Below are 16,447 nucleotides of genomic sequence, written 5' to 3'. Positions count from 1 at the left end.
CTCAGGTCGTCCAGTGGGATGGGCTGGAAGCCTTGTCTGACGACAATTTGGAGTTCAACAGCTCTTAGTCTGCTAGAGACAAAACGAACAAGGGCATTAAAAACACACGGTCCAAAGAGAAGCAGCAAGATTACAGAAGTTATTGGGCCAAGGAGAGGAAATAGCCAAGATTTCCATGACCAGATGTTAGGCCAGAAATCCCAGCCCTGCTTGGCCTGGTCCTGGAGCTGTTTGGAATTGTCCAGGAAAAGTACAAATTTGGGTTTGTACCTGTCCAGTCTGACCCAGAAACAACATTCTTCCTGGAGCATGGCACAGATACCCCCTGGAGCAGCAGTTAGCATGTTTAATACTTCTTTTTCTTATAACCTTTTGTGACTTCCACACACCCTCTTCAACTTACTTTAAACATTTCACCATTTCCATTCCAGTCTAGAGTAAACTAGCCATCAGGATAAAGTCATTCTTACAAACCATGTCCTTTCCTTATATAAAAAGCTCTTTCCTGTCTTATCTAAATCTGTGGGAAGTACTATATTGGTATATATGCATATTATATATTAGGGTTTTCCAGGGGAAGAAAACCAATTGGATGTGTGTGTGTGCGCGTGTGTGTGTGTGTGTGTATGGAAAACCAGTGGTGTTATTCAGCCTCAGCCAGATAGATAGCTCTAGAATAGGTGGTGCCAAAGCCCTGAGAACTGAGAGCTGTGATGTAGAAAGGCAGGAGAAGATGAATGCCTTAGCTCGAGAAGAGAGAATAAATTTCTCCTTCCTCCACCATTTTTTTCTATCCAGGCCCTCTACAGACTGGATGATGTCACTCTGTATGGCTGAAGGCCATGTTCTTTACAGTCTACTTATTTAAATGTTAGTCTCCTTGAGAAACAACCTTCAAAGGCATAAATGTTTTACCAGCTATTTGGGCATTCCTTAGCTCAGATTCAAAATAGCAATCATGTTGGCACATAAAACTAACCATTATAATGTCTTAAAACATTTTAAATCAGACCTACTATTCTACTGCTTAAAACATTTGAAGCACCTCACATTAACAACCAAAGGAGCATCTCTTTTCCTTCTTATGTCTTATAAAAATGTCCATGATCTGGCCTCTGCCTACCTTGTTAATATTATTTCCTACTCTCCTGACCTTTGCTTTGCTCCAACCGTGTAGGTTTTTTTCTTTGACTGTTGGACATACCAATATCATTCTCACCTCAAAGTCTTTTAACTTAATGTTCTTTATACCTGGTATGCTTTTCTTTTTTATTTATTCACGTAGATGACTCCTTCTCATCATACATGTCTAAAGTCAATTGTCATTTCCTCCTTAGTGAAGTCTTCTCTGACCACCCACGTAAAAGCAGTCCTCACAGTCCTCTTTCTACTAAATTTTGTCTTTTTCAGAGCATGCACTGATGCCTAAAATTACCTCATCTATTCATGTGTACATGTTTATTGTCATTTCCTCTCCCTGGATTTGAGCAGTAACTGTCTTTTTCTTTGTTCTTTCACTCAAGAAATGGAAGGCCCAATTTGAACTATCTTTCTTTAAAAACAGTATTTATTTATGTGAAAGGCAGAGTTGGGGAGATCAAGAAAAGAGAGAGAGAGAGAGAGAGAGAGAGAGAGAGAGAGAGATTGTTCTTCCATCTGCTGGTTCACTACCCAAATGACCATGATGGCCAGGGCTGGGCCAGGCTGAAGCCAGGAGCCAGGAACTCCATCCGAGTCTCTTACATAGGTTGTAGGGGCCCAAGTACTTGGGCTATCATCCTCTGCTTTTCCAGGTGTATTATCAGGGAGCTGGATTGGAAGCAGAGCAGCCAAGACAGACATGAACTGCTCAAGTGGGATGCCAGCATTGCAGGCGGCAGATTAACCCTGTGCCACAATACTGGTTCTAATTTGAACCTTCTTAAACATTGAGGAGAATTATTAAGGCATATCACACAAAGTTCAGGTGCCAAGTGTTTACATAATTGGTTATAACAGTGACTTAGCAATGCCATCAAAGGCCAGATCCTCTTCTGTATATAAAGAGAATTGAAAATGAATCTTGATGTGAATGGAAGGGGAGAGGGAGCGGGAAAGGGGAGGGTTGTGGGTGGGAGGGAAGTTATGGGGGGGGGGAAGCTGTACTTTGGAAATTTATATTCATTAAATAAAAGTTAAAAAAATAACCAAAAAAAGGGACCAGATCCTTTCTACCTATCCATTTGATCATCTCCAGTCTCAGGCTTATCTTGTCATGGTGGAAAGATGGTGTCTGTGGGTTTACTAATAGTAGCCTTACAAGGCAACATCTAAAAGCTTGAGGAGAGGATGTAGTTTCCTAAAATCTCTTTTTGAGGATGAGGAAGTCTCTGCCAAGGCCTCACAGCACTCTTTACTTTACATTTCACTGGCCAGTAAATCTGTTAACTAACCAACTATGTTAGATACACATAACACTGGTTGGTGTTGTAGTTTGAATATTACTTGACCCCTGAAGTCATGGAGATGTTTAAAGCCCAAAATCATAAGTTTAATAGTGCTAAGGGGTTGGAAAATTAATTCTGTTATGATCCTTAAGAAGGTGGGCCTAATGAAAGGTCGTTAGATTATTGGGGCTGTGTCCTTGGGAAGCAGTTACTCATAAGAGGGTTGGTTATAAAATCCTGAGTTGGGCCCAGCCTCTCTGTCTGCTTCCTGACTTGCCATGTGATCTTTCCTTTGCATACACTCTGTCATTGCCATCCACCACCCTCATCAGAGTTGGGGGATCAAAGGACTAGCCAATGGGGCCAGCTGATCTTGGACTTGAACCTCCAAAAATGTGAGCTAATGAAGCCACCTTTTCTCTTTGTTTTTTTAAAAGATATTTTTTTTTTTGACAGGCAGAGTGGACAGTGAGAGAGAGAGAGACAGAGAGAAAGGTCTTCCTTTGCCGTTGGTTCACCCTCCAATGGCCGCCGCGGTAGCGCGCTGCGGCCGGCGCACCGCGCTGTTCCGATGGCAGGAGCCAGGTGCTTCTCCTGGTCTCCCATGGGGTGCAGGGCCCAAACACTTGGGCCATCCTCCACTGCACTCCCTGGCCACAGCAGAGAGCTGGCCTGGAAGAGGGGCAACCGGGACAGGATCGGTGCCCCGACCGGGACTAGAACCCGGTGTGCCGGCGCCGCAAGGCGGAGGATTAGCCTGTTGAGCCGCGGCGCCGGCCTAAAAGATATTTTAAAAAAATTATTTGAAAAGTAGAATTACTGAAAGAGAGGGAAAGAAAGCTCTTTCATCCTCTGGTTCATTTCCCAAATAGCCACAATGGCTGGGGTTGTGCCAGGCCAAAGCCAGGATCCATGAGATTCTTTGAGGTCTCTCATATGAGTGCAAGGGCCCAAGCACTTGGGCCATCTTCCGCTGCTTTTCCAGGCACATTAGTAGGGAGCTGGATTGGAAGTGAAATAGCAGAGACTCCAACTGGCACCTATGTGAGTTTTGGAGGAATATATGTTGGTTTTGGAGGAATCTTTACTCAGTACACCACAATGCCAACCTGCAATGCCAACATCCCATTTGAGCACCGGTTCATGTCCTGGGTGCTCTGCTTCCAATCCAGCTCCCTGATAATACACCTGGAAAAGCAGAGGATGATAGCCCAAGTACTTGGGCCCCTACAACCTATGTAAGAGACTCGGATGGAGTTCCTGGCTCCTGGCTTCAGCCTGGCCCAGCCCTGGCCATCATGGTCATTTGGGTAGTGAACCAGCAGATGGAAGAACAATCTCTCTCTCTCTCTCTCTCTCTCTCTCTCTCTCTCTCTTTTCTTGATCTCCCCAACTCTGCCTTTCACATAAATAAATACTGTTTTTTAAAGAAAGATAGTTCAAATTGGGCCTTCCATTTCTTGAGTGAAAGAACAAAGAAAAAGACAGTTACTGCTCAAATCCAGGGAGAGGAAATGACAATAAACATGTACACATGAATAGATGAGGTAATTTTAGGCATCAGTGCATGCTCTGAAGAAGACAAAATTTAGTAGAAAGAGGACTGTGAGGACTGCTTTTACGTGGGTGGTCAGAGAAGACTTCACTAAGGAGGAAATGACAATTGACTTTAGACATGTATGATGAGAAGGAGTCATCTGCGTGAATAAATAAAAAAGAAAAGCATACCAGGTATAAAGAACATTGAAGTGACACTTTAACATAATGTGGATCAATACATGAAATAATTATTTTATTTTCACGTATGCATAGATGTGTCATACAAATTGTATAATTTGATCTGTTCTTCAGCTCTCTGTTTCCACTAGTGAGTCCTCTGCATGTGAAAGTTTGGGGCCAAGATTGATCATGTAACTAGCTAGAGCTTCTGAAATACAGAATCAGAGGGTATAGTCAAAGTCAAATCATAGTTGAGAAAAGCAAGGATGTATTACCAAATTTTAGCTCCAAGATGCGAGACTATAAAAATAATGACAAGTCACCAGGGTTAGAGCTGGGATACTATAAACTGCTTATATTACTAATGAAAGATAGGTTGCCAAAGAAGATCATAACAGAGACTCCAGATTAATGTTAAGATGGTTTTACATTGTGGGTGAGTTGGGGGTGGCCTAATTCTATGCTGTGGATGTTATTTATTCTTTTTAAAATTTAAAAAAAATATGTATTTATTTAATTTGTGGTACAGAGAGAAAGACAGAGATCTTCTACCTACTGGTTCACTCCCCAGATATCCACAACAGCCAGGGCTGTGCCAAGTGAAACCCAAAGTCAGGAGTTCTATCTGGGCTTCCCCCTTGGGTGGCAGAGAACCAACCACATTTTATCACTTGCCACCTCACAGAGTGTGCATTAGCAGGAAGCTAGAATTAGAAGTGGAGCTGGAACTCACTCAACCTCAGTGTCTCTGATATGGGATGTTGGCATCTTAATTGCTGTGTCAAATGCCTGCCCCTGTCTGGGAGGTTTCTAAGTCACAATTAGCATCTTTCCTAGGTTGGGTTGTATAATTGAGTGGAAGGATAGGAGAATATTCCTTCTGAGTCTCTCCATCCTAAAGTCTTGGAAATAAACCTCACATATTTATTCCAGTTATTACATATAAAACACAAAATTATTAGTTATCAGTAATTTTAGTTATGTTATTGAATATTATATATATACATATATATATAATCCACTTAGTTGAGCTTATGAAGAATGTCTATCAATTTTGCCTTAGTAAATTTATGTTAACAATTTTCATTCACATTAATGCACAACTGCCTACAAGATTTTCAAGCTACCCCATTCCTTCTATATTTTCATGTTGAGATAGCTGGTAAGAATCATCTTGCAAAATGTCAAGAAATGAGTTTTATATTAAGATTGTGATTTTCTTTCAGGATGATATAATAAATTAAATTTGTTATCTAAAAAGCCAGCCTTCCAAAAGGATATCTTGTTCAAATTGTTACTATCAGAATTGGAGAAGGCTACTTGTGTGTTTCATTTCTGTAAATTTTTAAAAAAATTTTCATTGGTGAAAAATCAAGCAGTATTATGAAAGTGGCAGCATTTTAATTTTAATTCCTTTTAAATAAATAATACATTAGCTATCTTGCCCCATGGGGAAGAATATAATTGGAATACTGAATTCATTTCTTTGAGACAAAAATAGTAAGAGGTGAAGGCATGCTCTGACTTCTCGGCTGCTCTTTAGAATTCTCAGAGGGGGGACTAGGTGGGTTGATGTAAGAGTATCACATTTTTGTTGGCAACAAACACCTCCTTCCTGTTATTTCTTTTTCAGAAACTATTTGTTTCTACTGCAGTTTATGTTTCAAATGTTTGTATATCTAGCTAATAATATAAGATCATCTTTCAGGTCTTTTAAGAAGCTTCGTAAAAGGGAGATTTAAAAGTTCATATTATTCTACTTTGCTTTGCATGGCAGTACAGTCCTATGGAAAAAAGAGCATGTTAAAGGTTCATGAGTGGTTCGTTCAATTGTATTACAGGGCAGAATGGTTAGAAAAAGATAAACATAGACATGATTATAAGTCGCTGATGTCACTGGTGTGTCTACAGCATTGTACCCATTGTACCACTAATTCTTCACTAAATATAGTTGTGATAACTGCTATTATAGGGCCATTAAACCATGTACTACAGTGCTCTGTAACTACTTACCTTCCCCTTTGAAGTGTGAGTTTTTCAAGGGCATTGTCCTTGTCTCATTCATTTCTCTGTTCCCTGCAATGTGAAACTCAGTGCCAGGTCCAATGTAGCAGCTCTATAAATGTTTGCTGTTTGCTTTGTGGAGAAAAATAGAACTGTATTCATTATTCTTATTCTGAAGTCAGAATTGTCAAACTCCAAGCTCCATCCTAGGACTGAAGTATTAACAATGTTCTCTATTCCTATTTTTTTTTCTGGCAGAAGTCTACTCTTACCTTTACCTATGGATTCTATCCTATCCTAAGCTGTGTGTACTCAAGGCAAAGATATATGATTGTGCATACTTTCATTGGTGAACTACTCCATATATTTGGCTGATACTTAAGAGCAATAATATGATGGATGATTTTTGGGTGTTCTGGGTCTCTCGTGGGACTTATAAGTGAAAATAACCATTGTCTTGTCATCTAGTTTTCTGTATTCCTTCTAGTCCATATTGCTCAAGGAGGCTGGTTTGTTGTGACTTGAGGTCTATACTTGTTGAGGGGTATAAAAATAATTTCCAGTTCAAATCCTATTTGGGTACATTCTGAGGAAAACATCTGCTATTCCTTATAAGAAGTTCTATGTTTTGTAATACAATAATATGTGCTGGAGGTAGCATGATGTGTTATTTTATGTGTTCCAACATCATAAGTATAATACATTCTAAGATTTCTGTTATTTGGCAATTTGATAACCAACAGAGGCTGCCTGATATAGAGCCTTGTGGGAGATTATTTGCCAGAACATTTTCTTTGCTATTCAGATATGATTGCCAGGGCACACCACCAGGGGATCACCACTAATCTTTATGACTTTCCCGAGTTATCTATTGAATACTAGTGCAATTTACAATTCAAGATAGATGATGTCTGGAATGTATGCACACCAAAACTTAGGTATACAAATGAGAATATTCATCTCTCACCCTAAATATCCTGCTGTTTCTCAAAATATGTATATTCTTCAGTTATATAGTCAAATAGAAATATTTTTCTTTTATTTCTTTTTGAGGATTTATTTTTTACTTATTTTTAAAAAATATTAACATAAAGATAACATGCTTCATAGTACATTTCTCTTGTGATTTTTAATTTTTTATTTATATAAGGTGAGTGAATTTCATGTTTTTCATATTTACAGATATAAGAGCATATTGATTCTTAATACTCTATCCTCCCTTCCACCTATACTCCCACCCTCCTCCTTCCTTTCTTATTTTTCTTTTAATTTTTACAATGACATAATTTCGTGAATTCATAATTTATTTTATCATCACAAGCTTAACCCTCCACCAAATAAGGAATTGGATAAGTATTAAGCAAAGAAAGCAGTGTTTCCCAAGAGTGTAGACAAAGGCTGTAAACAATAATCAAATATCAAAATTTCAATTTCACTCATATAAATTACATTCTTGTACTTTGTATATTAATTGTGACAAATTAGGGAAATATAATATTGTTACTTTTGGGACTGGCTTATTTCGCTGAACAAAATGGTTTCCAATTGCATCCATTTGTTATAAAAGACAGGATTTCATTCTTTTATGGTTGAGTGATATTCCATCATGTATTTATACCACATTTTCTTTATCCAGTCATCAGTTGAAGGACATCTGGGTTGATTTCATATCTTAGCTATTGTGAATTGAGCTGCGACATGGGGGTACAGATAACTTTTTTATGTACAGGTTTCATTTCATTTGAGTAAATTCCCAGGAGTGGGATGACTGGGTCATATGGTAGATCTGTTTTCAGATTTCTGAGAAATTCCTATTCTATCTTTCCTAATGGTTATACTAGTTTACATTCCCACCAACATTATATCAGGGTACCTTTTCCCACACATACTCACCAGAATTTATTGATTGCTGAATTCTGTATGAGAACCATTCTAACTTGGGTGAGGTGAAACATGGTGATTTTTATTTGCATTTCATTGATGTTCATTTTTTCATGTGTCTGTTGGCCATTTTATCCTTTGAAAAATGTCTCTTCATGTCCTGTGCCCATTTTTTGACTGGATTGTTTGTTTTGTTGTTATTGAGTTTTTTTTTAGCTCTTTATAGATTCTGTATATTAATATATCAGTTACATAGCTTGCAATATTTTCTCCAATTCTATTTGTTGCCTCTTAACTTTGTTGAGTGTTTCCTTTGCATTACAGAAGCTTCTTAGCTTGATGTAATCCCACTTGTCTATTTTTGCTTTTATTGCTTGTGCTTCTGAGATCTTTTCCAAGAAGTCTTTGCCTAGGCCAATGTCTTGCAGTGTGTATCCAATGTTCTCCTCTAGTAATTTGATGGTATAGGATCATAGAGATTTAGATTCTTGGTTCATTTTGAGTTGATATTTGTATAAGGTGGAAAATAGGATTCTTGTTTCATACTTCTGCATGCAGAGATCCAGTTTTCACAGTACCATTTCTTGAAGAGACTGTCCTTTCTCCAGGAATTGATTTTATCTTGTTTGTCAAAGATTAGTTGGTTGTAGCTGTGTGGATTAATTTCTTGGATTTCTATTCTGTTCCATTTGTCTATGTGTTTATTTTTGAGCCAAGTAAGACTGGTTTGATTATAACTGCCCTATAGCCTGTCTTGAAATCTGGTATTGCGATGCCTCCAGTTTTGTTTTTGTTATTTATGATTGCTTTAGTTATTCAGGATCTTTCATGTATTCATATGAATTTTTGCATCATTTTTTCTAGATCTAAGAATAATGTCTTTGGTATTTTGATTGGGATCACATAGAATCTGTAAATTGCTGTTGGTAGCATGGACATTTTGTTGATATTAATTCTTCCAATCCATGAACATGGAAGATTTGTCCCTTTTTGATATCTTCTTCTAGTTCTTTCTTTAATGTTTAGTAATTTTCATTGCAGAGATCTTTCACATCCTTGGTTAAATTTCAATATGTTGGATTAAGAATCATTACCTTATTGGGCAGGTTTGGTTGAGCCATTTATAAATGTTTTTAGAAATCCAAAATAGGCTTGTAGAATGAACAGTTTCTAACACAGAGGACACACAAACGAATGAATGAACAGCCCCCCTTTTAAAGGTTCATCCAAGTGAGTGACAAACATGTCTTATGTTCTGTAAGCATCACTGGAATCACATTGCATGGCTTCCCATAGATATAAATTGGAAGGCAACAGCAATCATCCTCAAAATTGAATGTCAGAGAAGAATGAACTTCAGACATCAGGAAATTGTGGTGTGACCGATGTAACTTGTTTACTGACCAGACTGGATTCACTGGGGTGAAATCATGAAAACACTTTAATTTCTCACAATATTGACTTTTGTGCTCATTCCATAAGATATCCCTTATTGCTGTTAGAATGTTCAGGCAGATTTCATAGTTTGTCGATCACTTACAGTTTGTAATTTAAAAAATCTCATACTGAATTATTGAAAATCCCAGTCAAATTGAAAAATAAAACTTGGTATCTTTCAGTTTGAAGCCTCTCTCCTCCCTTATAACTCATGGATCAGCTTATGCTCAGAAGTATCCAGTAGGGAAGGTGGAGCTGTTGTGGATTATGATCTCTGCAAGCAGACTCTGAGGTGGCTATCAGTGAGCAGGCCATTTATTAAACAGTGCTCTTGAGATCAACACCTGTGGATAGGAACAGAGGGAAAGGAGTGGGTTTGGGCAGGGTGAGGAGAGCTGCAGTACAGTTCATTAAAGATCTCATCCAACCCAGCTGGCAGCTATGAAAGCAAGATGATCATTTACAGATGTCTTGAGTTGAGTGAGGAGCCAGTTATTTATTCCGTGAATTAATCATTCATTAGATAAGGGTGACCCTGAAAGGCAACATGCCCTTGGACAAGATGACTCTTTCAGCTGAAGTAATCACCACAAGGGGCTGAGAGCTGAGTGCTGTCAACTGGCTTTTTGATTCAAGAGATTGAGAACTAAGTCCTTTCCTGAATGAGGACCTGGACAGCACAATATAGAATCCACCAAAGGTACAGAGTCTATCTTTTCTTCATTTCTGTCAGCTCCTGCTCTTCTCTTTCACCCATACACTAGTTGTGGCTTCACTGGCATCCTCCAAGTAGAATGGATGGACGGAAATGGGCAAGGCCTTATATGACTAGTGCAGTGTTAATCCTGGGTTGACTTGCTCTTGGTGTTATGTATGCTGACTCTTTGTTTTGTAAAGTGCTCTAGAGTGTTCTCAGGAAATATCCCACCAGGAAACATCCCACTTAACCATCTGTATTATGGGTAATATACCTTCTATTTAAAAAACTGTTAAATTTATTTCTTTCTTTTCACAGAGAGGGAGAGAGAGAGAGAGCGAGAGCGAGAGAGAGAGATTGATTCTATCTGCTATTTCACTGCCCAAATGGCCACAATAGCCAGGGATGGGCCTGCTGATGCCTGGAACTAGTAATTCCTTCCAGGACTCCCACAAGGGTAGCAGGAACCCAGGCATTTTGGGCCATCATCCACTACTTTTCTAGACCCATTAGCAGAGAACTGGATTGGAAATGGAGTAGCTGAGACTTAAATGGGCACTCCAAAATGGGATACCTAATGGCACAAGTTCATCATAACCTACTGTGCCACAGTGCTAGCCCTTTGATACACCCCTTTAAACTGACTGTGACTTCTCTCACCCTTCTTCTGCTTCTGCAGAACAACTGGCTCACGCTTTCCTTTTAGGTACTCGGACTCAACTAGGAAACTCATTTGGGGTTGGCTCTTTCTGGATACCTCCCAAACTCTGGCTATGCCAACCAGTCCCCAGGTAGCTTACCTTCATCTGGCTTTAGAGTTCCAGATGAAAGTGGATGAATAACTTTCTTTGTTGGGGGCCGGCTTTGTGGCGCAGCAGGTAAAGCCACTGTCTGCAATGCCGGCATCCCATATGGGCACTGGTTCGAATCCGGGCTGCTCCACTTCCAATCCAGCTCTTTGCTATGACCTGGGAAAGCAGTAGAAGATGGCTCAAGACCTTGGGCCCCTGCACCAGTGTGGGAGACCCGGAAAAAGCTCCTGCCTCTTGGCTTTGGATCGGCGCAGCTCGGGCCGTTGCAGACATCTGGGGAATGAACCAGCAGATGGAAAACCTCTCTCTCTCTGCCTCTCCTCTCTCTGTGTGTAACTGTGACTTTCAAGTAAAATAAATAAATCTTAAAAAAAAATAACGTTCTTTGTTATCCAGTATCCAGAGGATATATACTAAACACTCCAGGTGGTCTTTTGATGCCTCCTTGACTGGCTTGAGACCCTGCTGATACTGGTCACTGGGCTTAGAATAAGAAAGAATAGTGTCCTTTTTTGAAAAAAATTACTGCATTAAATATTAGTAATTTGCTTATTAAATTAAAAGAAACATGTATCATCTAACAAATTTCTTTTTCTTAAAGATTTATTTATTTATTTGAAAGTCAGAGTTACACAGAGAGAGGAGAGGCAGAGTGAGAGAGAGGTCCTCCATCTGATGATTCACTCTCCAATTGTCTGCAATGGCCAGAGCTGTGCTGATCTGAAGCCAGGAGCCAGGAGCTTCTTCCAGGTCTTCCACCTTGTGCAGGGGCCCAAGTACTTGGGCCATCTTCTACTGCTTTCCCAGACCATAGCAGAGAGCTGGATTGAAAGTGGAGCAGTCGGGTCTCGAACCAGCACTCATATGGGATGCCGATGCTTTGCAGGCCAGGGCGTTAACCCACTGAGACACAGCACTGGCCCCTCTAATGAATTTCAATTGGGCACCATCCCCTTTAGAGACACTTTTTTATGCAGGCCAGGGCTTGTGCCTTCTCTCTTTGTAGGAATGTGGATAAGTCTGCAAATTTAGTTGCACACTAACAACGGATTTGTACTCTGCCATCTTTTTCCAATAGGGATTCTAGACTGGCCTGGATTTCCATGTATGTGAAGTAGGAAGGTGCTGACTGTGCTGTATAATATCACTCTATCTGAATGGCGTCTGTAGGGAATTGGAATAGCCACTGTCAGGGTATGATAAGTGGTGTGTTGAGTTGATGGGGACAGGTAGGTAGTTACAGCTTAGGTATATAAATCATAATTGACATGTTCCTATATGAGGAGAACTCCTAATTACTAGAATTAACATGCTCTGGGGTATCAGAAGCTTTGGGCTTAAGCTCTGATGTTGTATTTTGCGCTAATAACTTGACATATTTGAAACCCATTTTCTTCTGTTATAAAACTGAATTAATAATAGCTCTATTATTATTGCAAGGATGAATTTTTTTTGACAGGCAGAGTTAGACAGTGAGAGAGAGAGAGACAGAGAGAAAGGTCTTCCTTTTCCATTGGTTCACCCCCCAGTGGCCGCTGTGGCCGGCATACTGCGCTGATCTGAAGCCAAGGAGCCAGGTGCTTCTCCTGGTCTCCCATGCGGGTATAGGGCCCAAGCACGTGGGCCATCCTCCACTGCCTTCCCGGGCCACAGCAGAGAGCTGGACTGGAAGAGGAGCAACCGGGACAGAATCCAGTGCCCCAACCTAGACTAGAACCCGGTATGCTGGCACTGCAGGAGGAGGATTAGCCTATTGAGCCACGGCGCCGGCCTATTATTATTGCAAGGATGGATGTTTTGAGTACAGATGTAATGACAGATGTGAAAGCAGTTCAATAGAAATATTAAATATATATACATATATTTAGTGTGCTTGGATTAAGGATGAGTAACATGACTTTTATTTGTTATATCACTCGATATTATTCTGGCTAAAATATAAAAACTTTCATGGTTACACAGTTATATAGACTCTAACAAAAACTAAATGGAGTAATTTTTCAGGAACCTGCAAAAGCAACCAGTGGCTTGATTTGCAAGTAAGATCATGTATTATCTTAAAAAATTATATATTTGGAACAGAGCTCTAGGAAATCTAATTTGGCATCATTTAAATGTCAGTAAATTAAGGGGCCTAGAAGATTAAATATAGTGTACAGACATTAAAATCTGCAAGGATGAAGGGCAAGGACATTATTCTCATTCTGATTAGGAATTGCTACACAGAGTTCTTTTTCCAGTGTAGTAGGTGTTGATAAAGCTGTGCCATTTTTTATGTATGTACAAAAGTTCAAAAATGGATCAGAAATGTGGAGAGAACTGAAAATGACACATTTGGATATCATTAAGGCCTGAATTTTTCCTTGCCTTTGAAATTCACTGAAAACTAAATTGTAGATAGTATAAAATTCTTGATATTTGCAGTTGTGGCTTCCATTCCAAGATTCCCTGTAGTCACATTTAATGAACATTTAAAAATTTTCATTGAATGCTTACTATATCCTAGGCAACAGGAATGGAAGGAAGAATTCACAGATGAAGTGTGACTGTTTGGGGGGAGTGTCTCAGTCTAGGCAAATATTCGAGAACTTTAGCAAGTCTAAGAATACCTGGAGGATTTTTGAAAACAAAAAATTTTATTACTCACCTGCAGAACTTTTGATTCCATAGGACATATTTGGAGCTTTGAAGTTTGAATTGGTGCCATGAATACCAAGACTTTCTGATATACACTTTACAAAATACTGCTATGGAGTGAGCAATAGATATGTATGAAAAATTGTAGTCAAGTAGAGTGATAGACCTAATGGGAGTACAAAGGATGGGGAGATGATTTGTGACTAGTGCAATCCAAAGAAGTCTATAAAAGAAAGGGTGGTTTGAAGTGGGCAACAGAGAATGAATGGGACTACTACAGGTGGATATGCTATGATGGGGCAAAGGGAATTGAAGAGGAGGTGCAAAGGAAGCATCCCAGCAGGAGGGTTAGCAAATACTCATTGAAAAATACACATGTGAAAGCATTTGGGGCAATGGCAAATAATTTGATATAGCTGGATTATAAAATGCCTGTAGAGTCGTAGTGGAAAATGCTATTGATTGAATTTTTCTATCCCTTCAGAGTTCATATATTGAGATCCTAACCTCCAATGCAATATTAGCAGGTGGGGTATTGGTCAGTGATTAGATCATGAGAGAAAAGCCCTCATGAATAGGATAGGCACCCTTATATAAAAGAGACTCTAGAGAGCTACCTTACCGTCGACTTCCTTTTCCCCTCTACCTTATTAGGATACACCAAGAGATGGTCAACTATGCAACAGAGAGTGGGCCCTAATCAGACACTGAATCTTCCAGAAGCTTAATATTAGACTTCTCAGCCTCCATTATCATTGAGGAATTAGTTTATCTTTTTTTTTTTCATGGCCCTGAAAAGAGCCGTTGTGTTGTTCCTGGAGCTCCCGCCTCGTGCCTCAATTGGCCTTGTGGTGGCTCTCAGTCTTCTTGGGCAGTAGCATGGCCTGGATGTTGGGCATCATGCCCCATGCACGATGGTCACCTTGCCCAGCAGCTTGTTGAGCTCCTCGTCATTGCAGATGGCCAGCTGCAGGTGGCGCGGGATGATGTGCGTCTTCTTGTTGTCGCGTGCCGTGTTGCCTGCCAGCTGCAGGATCTTGGACGTCAGGTACTCAAGCACAGCCACCAGGTACACAGGCGTGCTAGCGCCCACACGCTCCTGTAGTTGCCCTTGCGCAGCAGCCGGTGCACGCGCCCCATGGGGAACTGTAGCCCGGCACGTGTCTTGGCCTTGGCGCGTGCCTTGCCGCCCTGCTTGCTGCGTGCCTTGCCGCCCTGCTTGCCGCATCCCGACATGGCTGTCTTGTCAAGCGCCTCACAAGCGAAATCAGTTTATCTTATTTATTACTGCTCAGTCCATGGTAGTTTATTATAACAGCTTGGATGGACTAAGACAAGAAGTACTGAAATTGGGCATGCTGTTGTAACAAATATCTCTAAATGTGCAAGTGGCTGTTGAACTGGGTAATGGATAAAGACCAGAAGAATTTGGAAGAGCAGGTTGGAGAAAAAAATCTGTATTATCATGAACAGAATATTAAGGGAGTTTTTGTTGAGGGATTGAAGTAGGCAGGCATATAGGTTAAAATTGATTAGGCTTCTGAGCTGGAAGACCACGCCTTTGCCACACCCCTATGTGACCTCACGCCCTACCTGATACCTTCATCACCCCTGTGTGACCTCATCCCCCTACCTGGCCACACCTGGGTGCCCACCAGCTAATAAGGTTTATAACCACTCCCCTTTGGAAGTGGGTTAAAAGCCTGGGACATGGTGTGTCCGGGCCTTCTCTTCTTTCCTGGCCTCTTGCTAGGAGGGGGCTGGCTGTAGCCCTGTGTCTCCAGGGCACACGGCCTTCGGGCCACCTGCCCTAGGCTTCCTGGTCTAGATGCTCCTCTACGTGGCTGGTTCCTGGTGCTCGGTATGAACCCAGATTTACCTCTCTCTCTTAGATAAAGCTCTCACTCTCCTATGCATCTTTCTCACTAAATAAAAGCTTAAAATGTACCATACTACCTCATTTATCTGTGCCGGTATTTAGAATTCTTCTCTAAATATTAGGCAAGAACCCTCTCGGGCTTATTAATATTGGGGATTTATTAATAAGCACATGGTGAAATTGTATGGCACCCCCAATTCCGGTAGCATATGTGGCACCCCAGATAGCACTTCTGGGGAACTTTAAAGGGCCACATTTTGGTGTAAATTTTAGGGGATCATCTCTGATTTCAGGATGACAAAACATGAGAGCTATGGAGAAGGCCTCAATATTCTTAGAGAATACCTGGGTAATTATGAATACAATGTTGGGAGAATGTTGTACCAGTGCTGGTGGAAATGGACAGTAATGTCATTCTAATGAGGTCTCAGATGGAAATGAGAAATGTTTTTGGAAATTTGAGGAAACGAAATCCTTGTTATAAAGTGGCAAAGAATTTGGTTCAATTATGTTCATGTTGTGTAGTATTTTGTGGAAGGCAGAACTCACAAGCAAGGAAATTTGATACAAGCTGAAACTTCCAAGCAAAGTGTTAAAAGTGCTGTTTGATACCTCATGATTGCTTATAGCAAAATTCAAGAACAGAAAAAAATACTAATACTCAAAACTGTTAAGCAACAAGGAAGCAGATTTTAAAAGATTTAAAATATTATCAGCTTATTCATATTGTAAAAAATGAGAACATGTTCAAGAGAGAAGACAGAGTATGGTCAAGCATTACTTTGCTTAAAAGTAGTAGGGGGGTGAATCAAGACTTAATCATCCACCCCAACAGGGAAGTTGAAAATATGAATTGAGGAGGAAATAGACAGGAAGGAATTAAGAGATGCTGTCAGACTTCTTCTATTTGGATCACAGGTTCAAAGGACCTCATAATGGGACCATACAGCCATTT

General features: G+C 40.2%; 2 pseudogenes; both read right to left on the bottom strand.

Moving 5' to 3' along the window:
* LOC133752482 (cerebellar degeneration-related antigen 1-like) overlaps positions 1-13,683 on the bottom strand; it is a 56,399-nt pseudogene extending 42,716 nt beyond the window's left edge.
* A 766-nt stretch (positions 13,684-14,449) lies between these two features.
* On the bottom strand, positions 14,450-14,849 carry LOC133752481 (histone H2A type 1-H-like; annotated as a pseudogene).
* Positions 14,850-16,447: the final 1,598 nt, after the last annotated feature.

Source organism: Lepus europaeus, chromosome X, assembly GCF_033115175.1.
Source record: "Lepus europaeus isolate LE1 chromosome X, mLepTim1.pri, whole genome shotgun sequence".
NCBI classification, from domain to species: domain Eukaryota; kingdom Metazoa; phylum Chordata; class Mammalia; order Lagomorpha; family Leporidae; genus Lepus; species Lepus europaeus.
The sequence above is the reverse complement of the archived record's forward strand: the minus strand, read 5'-3'. Positions and strand labels throughout refer to the sequence as shown.